The sequence below is a fragment of the Microcaecilia unicolor genome, unplaced genomic scaffold (genome assembly GCF_901765095.1).
Source record: "Microcaecilia unicolor unplaced genomic scaffold, aMicUni1.1, whole genome shotgun sequence".
NCBI classification, from domain to species: domain Eukaryota; kingdom Metazoa; phylum Chordata; class Amphibia; order Gymnophiona; family Siphonopidae; genus Microcaecilia; species Microcaecilia unicolor.
In genome coordinates, this window is record NW_021963021.1 from 182112 (window position 1) to 195308 (window position 13197).

Genomic DNA, 13197 nt, shown 5'->3' on the forward strand with positions numbered 1-13197 from the left:
TCCTCGGACCAGTGTGTTCTCAAAATAGTTTGGATCAGTTACCATCTATGGTTATTGAACTTGCCTCCAAGTTGCCCACTGAGAGCAAGGTCAAGCTTTCATCTTGAGAAAGTACTTAAAAATGAACTCTCTTACCTCTTGCATGTCATTGTAGTTGAACCTTTACCATCAGAGGGAAAGAGGGTAGGGATTTTATTTTAAGTATTTCCTGATGACAAAAAAGACGGGAGGATTCCATCGCAATATAAACCTAAGGGCCCTGAACAAACACCTCTTGAAGCAGAAATTCAGAATGGTTTCCCTAAGTTTCCTAATTCCTCCCTCTCCAGAAAGGGGGCTGGCTATGTTCTCTGGACTTAAAGGATGCATATTCCAATAAACAGATACATCCAGGCCACAGGAACAATTTCTAATTCATCAAAGGAAAGCACCACTGCCAGTATTGTTCTGCCATTTGACTTCATGCCAGCTGCTCGCATTTACCAAATGCCTAGCAGTTGTAGCAACATATCTATGCGGACCTAGAATGCATGTATTTCCTTATTTGGACAATTGTCTTGTAAAGCACACATCTCAGGAAGGGGCAGAAAGATTAGTATGATTAACCATTTGGGTATTAGTCTCATTTAAGCCGACAGCAGTTGGAGTTCAGAGGAGCCTTGCTAGACACAATGCAGACAATTGCCTTTGTTTGATAAAAGAGGATCCACAACTTGCTGAGCCACTTCATTTTTATTTATTATGTTTAGCAGATGTTAATACAGAAAAAGCTGATAATTATGTAAAATAAATTATCACAACCTTTACCATTAAGCTTCCCCCCTTATTAATCAGCCTTTCCTTTCCCTTCCCCTTCTTCTTCCCCATCTTCAACTTCTTAGACTTGATAGAAAAAACAGTCTTGAGGGTTACTATTCCGTAGAAATGATGCCACAGCAAAAAATGCACAACCTGGGGTCCTCTGCTGGTATTACTTGCCATCTATTCTTCTCTGATTGTAAAAACCGAATAGTAACATACAACTGTATCAATTCCTGCAAATAGCTTGGGGCTAAACCCCTCAAAATTTTAAATTTTCCACAAGAATTTTAAACTGGCATCTCAGTCTTACTGAAAGCCTTGCCACGCCATGATTGTAGCATTGGTGTTAGATGGTCCTTGTACTTCAACCAACTTAAGTCTTGCAGCAGTGTTTTGTATTTGCTTTAGCCGGTCTAACTGTTTCTGTAGTAGTCTCACATAAACCAAATTACTTTACTCCTAATAATACCAATGATTATACTAAAGTCCATAAATTGTCTGACATTATACATGACCGTAACTGGATATCATGTACAGTGCTCAAGAACAAAAATGAGCAACTGCCAAAATTTTCATTCAAACCCTGAGACTTCGAATTACATAGCTAAAAGGTAAACATTCCCCATCAAAGCTAACTTGGAAGAAATGGTGCAAATTCTGTGGGTAAGTAGTATGGAATGTTTCTACTTTCTAGGATGCTACCAGGTACTTGTGGCATGGATTGGCTACTGTTAAGAAACAAGGTACTGAGCTTGATAGAAATTTTGTCTGACCCAGTGTGGCAGTTCTTATTTTCTGCTTGCCTACAAATTATTCAGATTTTATTTATTTATTTTTCTTTACTGTTCATCTTCTGTCTGTTCCTCGTGAACCATTGCTGCTTTTGTTTTGTGCTTAAGATCACTGTCTTTCTAAAAGGTGCATCTTTTCTCCAGTTCCTGGAAGAGGGTTTTCTACAGGATCTGCCTATATTTTTACCATTTATTTTTCCCTTTATCTTCACAAGCCTCCATGTCACTGCTGCTGTGTCACTTACAGTATCTGAATGGAAGTTGCCTTGAGCTACAACTGAAATAGGCATGAGCAAAGTCCAGTGGAGTAAAGGAGTGGCAGTCCAGAGAAGGCCTGTTGAAATGGATTAGCCTGGTTCATTAGCCCAGAGAAAAGAAATAGGGATGAAAAAGATCATGTTGCTCTTCTTCCAATGGAACCACATTAACTTTCTATTGTTGGCCACATCAGATTTAAGATACATATGCTGAGCCACCATGCTTATGATATAGATCTCCCCTTTATCTACACACCCTATTGATCCCTTACCAGCCCAGCCATCCCCAATGTTATTTGCAGTTCAAACTGCTGCTTTTTCCTCTCTATACAAAATTTTGATTGGATTTTGCTAGATAGTCTTGTTTTCCAGTTATGGCCCCTTCTCATTGGAATTCACTACCATTGGCCTTTCACTTAGAAACATCTTATTGTAGATTTAAGACAGGGTTAAAAACATGGATGTTTGCGTGTGTGTTTCTGAATTAGTGATCTTAATAATATGAGATTGGGGCCTGCAGCTTGTCATTTGATTCCTTCTATCTTCGATACTTGTGCTGATATATACATTCTCCTCTTTATTTTGTGAGTCTTGTATTCACTGTCTTGTTATATGCAATACTACACTGCTATGATATATGAATTCTAGTTGGTATATCAAATATTAACTAACAAATAAATTGAAGACATTTAAATGAACCCAGAGCAAGGTTTTTGTGTAATGCCAGAAAGGAATTCTACAACAAGGGGGGGGGGGGGGCGTGATAGCTTCAAAACAGGGTAGACTGAGGCCATAAGGAAATATTTCTTCAAAGAAGGGTGGTGCATATATGGAACAGTCTCTCAATAGGAGGTAATGATAGGAAAAAGGAGGAACAGATTTCAATTAATCATAAGCACAGAAGGAAGTGAAGGTAGAGCCAATGTTCTGTGGTCTTGCAACAGAAAAAGAAGATGGGTAAACTTGAAGTGCTGTGTAGTCTTTATCTGCTTTATCCTCTGTTTATATAATCTATCCAGGTTTTGTTAAGCTTTTATAGCATCGCTGCACAAGCCTCTTCTGATTATTCTTTCCGAAAATGTCATCTATACAAAAATAAATTTCTCCTCTGTTTTTGGTAGACTGCTTGTTATTCTTGATGACCATATTGTCACAGAAACGAGCACAAAACAGGTGAAAGTGAGAAAAGTTCCAGCATAAAAGGACGTGGGCTTGCAGCGAAAGACATATCCATCTACCTGCTCCCACGAGCGGACGGTGAGCGGCTCCACTACCGGCGAGCGGCTGCAGCAGCCTGGAACTGGGGTCCGAGAGAGGCCCGCCAGTTGTTGGCCCTACTGTTGTTGGCCATGCACCTGGCCCTGCCTCCTCGCTCGTCCGCAGTTCTGACGAGAACTGCAGTGATGAATGACCATCAGGGTCCAACGATGGCGCTACGCGCCCGCATCGCCTAAGACAGTTGCCAATAAGAAGCACGTGAACTGAGCGGCCCACCCAACCTGAACTACCTCAACCTGATCGAAAACTGTCTCGTCCAGCAATATAAAAAGATGCTGTTTGGACTACTGTATTGCAAACTAAGTTGCTCATAGGAAGGAACAGGAAGGAGACGGTGCCCAGAGCTACAGAGCGCTGCGCTCAGGACATCATTCTCGAGTATCTGACTGTGAGTAATCTTAACTATCTGAAATCACCACAAAATGAATACAATCAAAATACTCCTAGCAATCTACTCCCTCACATTGACCCACCTAACACTATCCATCCCACTTACAGAATACAATATCATACCCATCCTTCAAATCCACCAAAGACTGATCAAACACTCCACACTCCACCAACCTGATAATCACCAAAGTGAAGGAAAATTATCCAATTACGGTCACCACCAAGGCAATGGAAGGAAATATCACAACAAACAGACACCATCCAACAAACGACAACTTACAAGAATCCACACAACACCTAACCTAGCAACCCAATACCAAAATATCCAAGTGGGTTACATTAATGCTAGGTCCGTAGTTAACAAAACAACAACAATATCAGACTGGATTAAATCTGAAAACCTCGATCTTATCTTCATCAGCGAAACATGGATTCACAATCAAAAGGACCCTATAATCCTCGAACTATGCCCCCCCGCCCCAGGTTACAAAATCACTCACTGGACCAGACTGGAAAAGAGAGGTGGAGGCATCGCGTTAATCTACCAAGAACAATTCACTACCGAAACCATCGCCGAGTCCATAACACCCCAGCTAGAAATTGCTTCATTCAGAATCCAAAACAAATCCCTGATTGATCAACTAACCTGCGTCCTGGTTTACATACTGCCCAGTAACTGGAACAAAAGCCAGCCTATCTTCACGGATTTTATCTCAAACACTTGCTTAAACAACTCCAATACACTAATACTAGGCGACATAAACCTTCCCAATTCAGCCAATGTACGCGAACGCAAAGACTTCCTACATGGCCTCACAAGCAAGCTACCCACACCAAGGGTCACACACTGGACCTTTTATCATACAAACTGTCCACAGATCAAAACCTATCAATAACAGATATCAAATGGTTAGAAGCACCTTGGACCGATCATTACAAACTGAACCTATCCCTAAATTGGCGAAAAAAGGACTCAAATTGTATACCAGAACAGACAACTTATACTACGAGAGGGCAAATAGATCCACAAATATTCTGGCAACAGATATATGACAACGAATGGACAACATGAACGGACGCCATACACTACCTCAACCACTGGGAGGCTAGATGCAGAAGCGTACTAAACGAAATAACACCCTTAAATACAAGAATATCAAAAAGACAAAACTCGGTACCATGGTTCAATGATGAACTAAAAAAACTCAAAACACAATCCAGAAAACTTGAACGAGCATGGAAAAAAACAAAAATACACTCAATGCATGGAAACAAATACACAGAAAATACAAATATGCAATTAGACAAACCAAAAGGTCCTACTATAAGACTAAACTTGGACCAGATAATAATGATTTTAAGAAACTGTTTCAACTCATAAATATGTTACTAGACATCACCCCGGTCACTACATCCAACACAGACATCCCATCCGCAGATAAACTGGCTACCTACTTCAAGGACAAAATAACAAAACTACGCAGCACTCTTCCTCATCACAACACTGACATCGAAAACTTCTTCGACCACCTAGACCTAATCCTGGGTGGATACCCAGTCGACCGTATCTGGTCTACATTCAATCTACTCACCATTCAATCAGTTACACAAGCGACTCACAGATTCGCCAACACCTTCTGCAAACTGGACACACGTCCCCAGTCATCTACTTAAATCCGCCCCAAGCCAATTCACAGAAGACCTCACACTCCACCTAAACTTCACGCTACAACAAGGTCTCTTCCCGGAGGAATATGGTAACATACTACTTACCCCAATACCAAAAGACACCAAGAAAAAGACAAACGACATCACCAACTACTGCCCAGTTGCACCCATCCCTCTAGTAGTAAAATTGCTGGAGAGTTTGGTGACCAAACAGCTTATGGAATACCTGGACAGGCACTCAATACTACACGACTCACAATCAGGATTCCGCTCCCACCATAATACCGAAACTGAATTTGGCCAGGGAAATGACTAGGACAAACAGGAAATAGCCATAGGTAAAAGCATACTTCTCCATCAATTTGACATGTCGAGCGCATTCAACACGGTAAACCATAATATACTACTAAGACTCCTCAGCCACTTCGGGATTGTTGGAAATGTACACAATTGGATCAAGGGCTTTCTAACCACCAGAACATACCAAGTAAAATCAAATTCAAACATATCACCACCGTGGAAAGCAGCCTGTGGAGTACCCCAAGGATCACCATTATCACCAATACTCTTCAACATGATGATGATCCCATTGGCAAAGTCCTTATCCAGATGATGTTACAATCTACATTCCATTCAGACATGACTTGACTGAAATAACCAATGAAATAAATGATGGCCTGAACACCATGAACTCCTGGGCAAACTCATTCCAACTGAAACTGAACACAGAAAAAACACACTGCCTTATCCTCTCATCTCAACATAACTACAAACCCGCAACCTTAAACACCCCAAGACACACACTCCCTATTTCAGATAGCCTAAAAATACTCGGCGTAACTATCGACCGCAACCTCATTCTCGAGAGCCAAGTAAAAACCGTAATAAAGAAAATGTTATACTCAGTGTGGAAGCTCAAATGAATAAAACCTTTCTTCCCGAGGGATACCTTTCGTAAACTAATACAATCAATGGTCCTAAGCCATGCAGATTACTTCAACGGAATCTATGCGGGATTCAAAGAACAACTCACAAAAAAACTCCTGACCGCCCAAAACACAGCAGCCAGACTGATATATGGTAAAACATGATTCGAAATCACTAAACCCCTTCAAGAAAAGCTGCACTGGCTCCCAATCAAAGAACAGATCATCTTCAAAATCTGCACTTTAGTCCACAAAATCATTTACGGCATAGTCCCAGGATACATGACAGACCTCATTGATCTACCAACTAGAAACAGACTTGGATCAGCACGATCATACCTAAACCTACATTACCCAAACTGTAAATGGTTAAAATACAAAACAACTCACGCATCTAGCTTCTCCTACATAAGCGCACAACTATGAAATGGACTCCCGTATGCAGTGAAAACAATACATGACCACCTAAACTTCAAAGTTATTCAAAGTCGTTAAATCACGACAGGATTGTGAAAAATTACAAGAGGACCTTACGAGACTGGGAGACTGGGCGGCTAAATGGCAGATGATGTTAATGTGAGCAAGTGCAAGGTGATGCATGTGGGAAAAAAGAACCCGAATTATAGCTACGTCATGCAAGGTTCCACGTTAGGAGTTACGGACCAAGAAAGGGATCTGGGTGTCGTCGTCGATAACACACTGAAACCTTCTGCTCAGTGTGCTGCTGCGGCTAAGAAAGCGAATAGAATGTTGGGTATTATTAGGAAAGGTATGGAAAACAGGTGTGAAGATGTTATAATGCCGTTGTATCGCTCCATGATGCGACCGCACCTTGAGTATTGTGTTCAATTCTGGTCGCCGCATCTCAAGAAAGATATAGTAGAATTGGAAAAGGTGCAGCGAAGGGCGACTAAAATGATAGCGGGGATGGGACGACTTCCCTATGAAGAAAGACTAAGGAGGCTAGGGCTATACAGCTTGGAGAAGAGACGGCTGAGGGGAGACATGATAGAGGTATATAAAATAATGAGTGGAGTGGAACAGGTGGATGTGAAGCTTCTGTTCACGCTTTCCAAAAATACTAGGACTAGGGGGCATGCGATGAAACTACAGTGTAGTAAATTTAAAACAAATCGGAGAAAATTTTTCTTCACCCAACGTGTAATTAAACTCTGGAATTCGTTGCCGGAGAAAGTGGTGAAGGCGGTTAGCTTAGCAGAGTTTTAAAAGGGGTTGGACGGTTTCCTAAAGGACAAGTCCATAAACCGCTACTAAACGGACTTGGAAAAATCCAAAATTCCAGGAATAACATGTATAGAATGTTTGTACGTTTGGGAAGCTTGCCAGGTGCCCTTGGCCTGGATTGGCCGCTGTCGTGGACAGGATGCTGGGCTCGATGGACCCTTGGTCTTTTCCCAGTATGGCATTTCTTATGTACTTTATGTAGGAAATCATTGAAAACCCATCTTTTCAAAAAAGCTTATCCCACCGATCCAACATAAATCCCCACACCCAGCAACACAACATAATCAATGACCGTACTGGACAATTTACTATCCTTTTTCCCCTCGACCCCATGACGCCTGATATAATTCTACCTCATGTGACCACAACACAATCTTGTATTTGTTATCAACCGTAATGGCAAACGCCTTTACGATACTTTGTTAGCCACATTGAGCCTGCAAATAGGTGGGAAAATGTGGGGTATAAATGTAACAAATAACAAATCCTATATAATAATTCTCACCTCCAGCATTCTAAAGTAGCTGCTTGTGTCCGTGGCTCCTTCGGAGTTGCTGAGCTAGGTTCCGAAGCCAGTCTGACATCACTGACAGCTGATACCCCCCCCCCCCCAACACTGGCACGCGCAAATTAAACCACACAGCAACACGAAAACCAGACTCGTGCCCATCAGCTGAAACTTACCCTAACTGTCAAACCTGCGCGCGCTACGAACCGGAGACACAGATAACAGGACGAGCATTTTCGCAGCCCTTCCCCACTGGACTGGCAGAGACCGTCTGCCCACTCTCCCTCCGTACTGCTAGCGCCAGTTTCATTTCTTACAGGTAACAGGACAACCATTTTCGCAGCCCTTCCCCGCTGAGGTACAAGAAACGCTTCAATGGTCTGGCGGAGACCGTTCGACTGCTCTCCCTCCGTACTGCTAGCGCCCGTTTCATTTCTTACAGGTAATGGGCAGGCAGGGGGAGGAGTAGGCAAGCTCACAGAGACGCTCTCCTTCCGTACTGTTAGCGCCCATTTCATTTCTTACAGGTTACGGCCAGGCAGCCCATTTCATTTCTTACAGGTTACGGGCAGGCAAGGGGAGAGGAGTAGGCAACCCCAGACAGCCATCAGGCATTGGCTGTTGGCTCTGCAGCCGCTCCTCCTCTCGCCTCCACGTCACTGTTCCTGGAGTAAGACCTCGGAGGAGCGCAGCGACGTGGGAGCCGAGAGGAGGAGCGGCTATGCCTGATGGCTGTCTACGGTGCCATTCTTCAGGTTTTAAAACATTTATTGCTTTTTTTTTTCTTTTTGTAGAGGCCGCTGCTGCTCAACAGGAGAAGCAGCAGCGGCCGGACAGCGTTACCAGTGGCAGCTGCGGGTGGCGAAGGGGTTTGATGGGAGGGGAGGATCGCTGGACATGGGTGGCTGCAGGGGGGGGGGCAAGGGGAGAGGGAGGTGGGGAGGGGATCCTGAGACCAGAGAGGTGGGGTTGGGGGACGGGCCCTGCGAGAGGGGGGGTGGGGGACCTGCGAGAGGGGGGGCACACACTCACTGTCTCTCACATACACTTTCTGACACATTCTCTGTCTATCACACTCTATCTCTGTCACACACACACAGTCTCACACACACAGACACTCTGTCTCTCACACACTCTCTCACACAAACACACACACACACTCTCTCTCTCTCATTCTCTCTCTGACACACACACACTCTCTCAAACATACAGACTCCAAGGAAAACCTTGCTAGCGCCCATTTCATTTCTGTCAGAAATGGGCCTTTTTTACTAGTAATAATAATAATGGTCCCACAGATTCTCTCGCAGGCTTCCTACTTTTAACGTACCTTAAAAAAGTGTTACTATGCATTTTCATCTCTGCTCGAGTTTTTCTTCATATTCTCTTTTAGCGTTCCTTATCAGTGCTTTGCATCTAGCTTGACAGTTCTTATGTTGCTTCTTATTTTCTTTATTTGGATCCTTGTTCCATTTTTTTGAAGGTTGTTCTTTTGGCTCTAATAGCCTCTTTCACCTCACTTTTTAACCACACTGGCTGTCGTTTGGTCTTTAAACAACGTCCATACCTGATTCAGAGTCCTAATCTTAGCGGCCGAACCTTTCAGCTTCTTTTTAACCATTTTCCTCATCTTGTCATAGTTGCCTTTTCGGGCATTAAAAGCTACTACAGTAGGTTTCCTTAGTGACTTCACTTCAGATATCAGCTCAGATTTGATCATGTTATGAACACTGATTCCCAGCGGATCCAACACCGTTACCTCTTGTACTATGACCCGCATTCCATTAAAGGTTAGATCCAAAATAGCTCCCCCTCTCGTGGGTCCCTGGACCAGTTGATCCAAGAAGCAGTCATTTTTTACATCAAGAAATTTTACTTCCCTTCACTCCCTGATGTAACATTTATCCAGTCTATATTGGGGTAATTGAAATCACCCATTATTATAATGTTGCCCAGTGAGCCAGCTTTTCCAATTTCTGTAAATATATTTTCATCTGTGTGTTCATTCTGTCCCGGTGAACGGTAGTACAGCCCTACCAGTATATTCCTTCCCTTCACACTTGGAATTTCTATCCGTAAAGATTCTACCCCACTATCAGTTTCATGTACAATGTTTGTTTGACTGAATTCCCTCTTTAACATATAGTGCAACTCCCCTCCAGTTTGATCCACTCTGTCTTTGCAGTATAGTTTGTACTCTGCTAACACAGTGTCCCATTGATTGTCCTCCTTATACCAGGTCTCTGAAATGCCTGTTATATTTCTCTCTTCATTTAGTTAACAAGTAAAGCATATTTTTACTTTTTCTAGTTGACCATATAGAATTAACATATTTTATGATATTTATAATGGTCAAATTCTTCCATAATATCATTTATTAAATACAGGTCATTCAACAAGAACAGATTGGTAATTGTAAAGTGGAATGACTGGAATGCTGAAAAGGCATCTGAATAAAGTGCTCCATTACATATTTCCTCTTTCAAATCAGTGTGTATTATAAATGCTGAAGAATTACAATATGTCACAACTTTTCTCAGATTCCGAGTTTGTTTGAATCCATAAATGTTCATCAGTGATGTTCATGGACATGAACTGGAATTTATTGGAAAAGAGGCTCATGATTTGAAAGCACCCAGCAGAACAAGTGAACATGTGTGACTGCAAGAGAGTCTGAGCAATAATGTATTCCAGCTAACATCCTAGTTGCTAAAGGTTGAAATGTGTTAGTATTTCTCATAATAGTGTTTATTGTATTTGCATAGTGTTGAACACATTGTACTACTTAAGCATAATGATGTTAACTGATAATCTTTTGAAGAACTAGATGCCAATGACTGGATTTATCTTAATTTTTCAAGTATATATAGAGGGGCATTTTCTTTTTTTTTAATTTTATTTTATTTTAATATTTATTCATTTATCCATTTTATTACAAGAAATATCTTGCTTAAGAAAGTATACAAAAATGAGGCAGTTACATAACTGTTAGGACATGTTAAGAAAATATATAAAGAGAAAAAAAAAAAAAAACAATATACAATATACATTTTCAAGGTAACCCATACTCAAGTCCATAAATTTGGGATCCAAGATTAGGATATCTAAGGGAGTTTTACAAAAGGAAATATATAACGGATGATGCAAAACTAGCTAAGTGGAGTTATCTTATAATTTATTGCTTATCCACTTTTACCGAGGCTATAAGTGCCGATACGTGGGCTGGTTCCGTGAAAACATATTTCTTCTCCCTAAGCCTTATTATGCACTTGCAGGGGTACCTTAAAAAAAAGGTTCCCCCCAAGTGCAGAACCTCAGGCCTAAGGAGCAAGAATTGCTTCCTCCGTCTTCTAGTCTCCTTGGAGACATCAGGAAATAATAATATTTTTAGGCCCAAAAAAGGCTTCTCTTTATTGCGGAAAAATAAACGGAAGATCCAGTTCTTGTCTGGTAATAATGCAACCGTCGCCACTAACGTGGCGGCAGTTGCTAATTCAGAGTCAGAAGTCTGAAGCAAAAGGGAGACATCAATCGGATTATCAAGTTGGTTCAAATTTTTTCCAGGAATATAATATGCCATAGTCAATGGTGGTAAGTTTGACTCAGGTATCATCAGAATTTCACGCATATAGCGTTTCAGCATTTCAAGGGGAGCCACATTCTGTAGTCTAGGAAAATTGACAAATCTCAGGTTATAGCTTTTAGTATAATTATCAAAAATTTCAGTTTTCAGTCTGAGGTTTGTCAAGTCTTTCATCATAGTCGGTTGTATTGTTTCAATCTTCACAATTCTTTGATCCATTTTTTCCACTTTGTCATTTAACTCTTTAAACTGCACATCTTTTTTTTGTAAATCAATTTCCAAGGATTTTACTTTTGGCATTACTTCGTTAATCTGTTTTAAAAAAGTTTGTCCCAAATTAGAAACTAAATCCCATAATGCTTCTAATGTCACTTCTTTTGGTTTAGTTACTAGCTCTTTAGGTAATTCAAACCTTTCAGAAAACCGCTCACGAGTCTCACCCAAGTCCTCAGGTCCTCCTCCCTCAATCCGCAGCGATTCCATGGGCAAACTGCCCTCCGTTCCAACCTGAGATGTAAATGAAGCTTCCAATCGGCGTTCCTCTGGGCCCCTACCATCTTCCGGAGTGGACCCCGTCGATTCAACAAGGAAGGAACTAGCGCCAATCGGCTGGGGAGGAGGGGTGGGCGCAGCGGGGCTCAAGGTAACTTCACAGCCAGGAGAAGCCAAAATCTCCAAATTGCCGGCGTTCTCTACTGGCAGCGCTCCGCCGTCAAAAACAGCTCCCTGTGGCCTCACAAAACGATCCATCGGACCAGGTAAAGAGGGGGGTAACGGGGAAGCTCTGCTCATTGTTCTCCCTCTGCGTTTAGGCATTTTGTTAGAGCACGAAAAACGAGGCTCACAGCAACTTAGCTGGGTGCAGCCATCTTGGATCCTATGAAGAAGTTCTTCATAGAGGGGCATTTTCGATGTGACATCCAAAAATCCAGTAGCGAACATGACCATTTTCAAACCAACAAAATGTCCAACTTTTTGTTTAGAAAATGGCCATTTGCTAGATATTTTTATGCTCATTGCAACTATCTTTCTAGACTATTTTCGAAAAAAATGTCCAAGGGAGAAACACACAAAAACAAGCCATCGGGATGTATAGGGGGCCAGTATTCTTAGTAGACTGGCCACATAGACATCCCAGCAAATCACTGGGCACCCTAGAGGGCACTACAGTGAGCTTAAAAGGACCAGGGTATACGTCTCGCTGTTACTTCCTTATATTGTATGGTGAGCCCTCCACAACCCACCAAAACCCTACTGTACCCAACTGTACACCACTACAATGGTCCTTATGTCTGCAAGTGCCACCTATATGTGGGTACAGTAGATTTTTGGTTGGTTTTGGAGGGCTCACTTTTTCCACCGCAAGTGTTAACAGAGTGGATATGGCCTGTGTCCCCTTCTGTACAGTGCACTGCACCGACCACTGGGCTACTCTAGGGATCTGCATGTTGCTCTAATAGGACTGGCCATAATATCTGAAGCTGTCATAGAGGCTTGTATGTACTGTTTCTTTCACATCTTTGGGGGTGGGGGGGTGGGAGAGGTCACTGACCACTAGGGAAATAAGGGAGCAGTCAAGCTTTAATCCCTCCAGTGGTCATCTGGCCATTTAGGGCACCTATTTGTGACTTAGTCATAATTGAAACAGGTCTAGACCAAAACATCTAACTGTTAGCCTCTGACACTTTTGCTTGGTTCCGTTATAGCAGAAAAATGTCCAAGTTTTGGGAATGCCCATATCCTGCCCACT

General features: G+C 42.2%; 1 protein-coding gene across 1 annotated transcript in view; it reads left to right on the forward strand.

The window, feature by feature from the left end:
- The window catches only part of LOC115458763 (serine/threonine-protein phosphatase 6 regulatory ankyrin repeat subunit A), a gene marked incomplete at its 3' end in the record, with an annotated part of 235790 nt that overhangs the window by 70421 nt on the left and 152172 nt on the right, over positions 1 to 13197 (forward strand).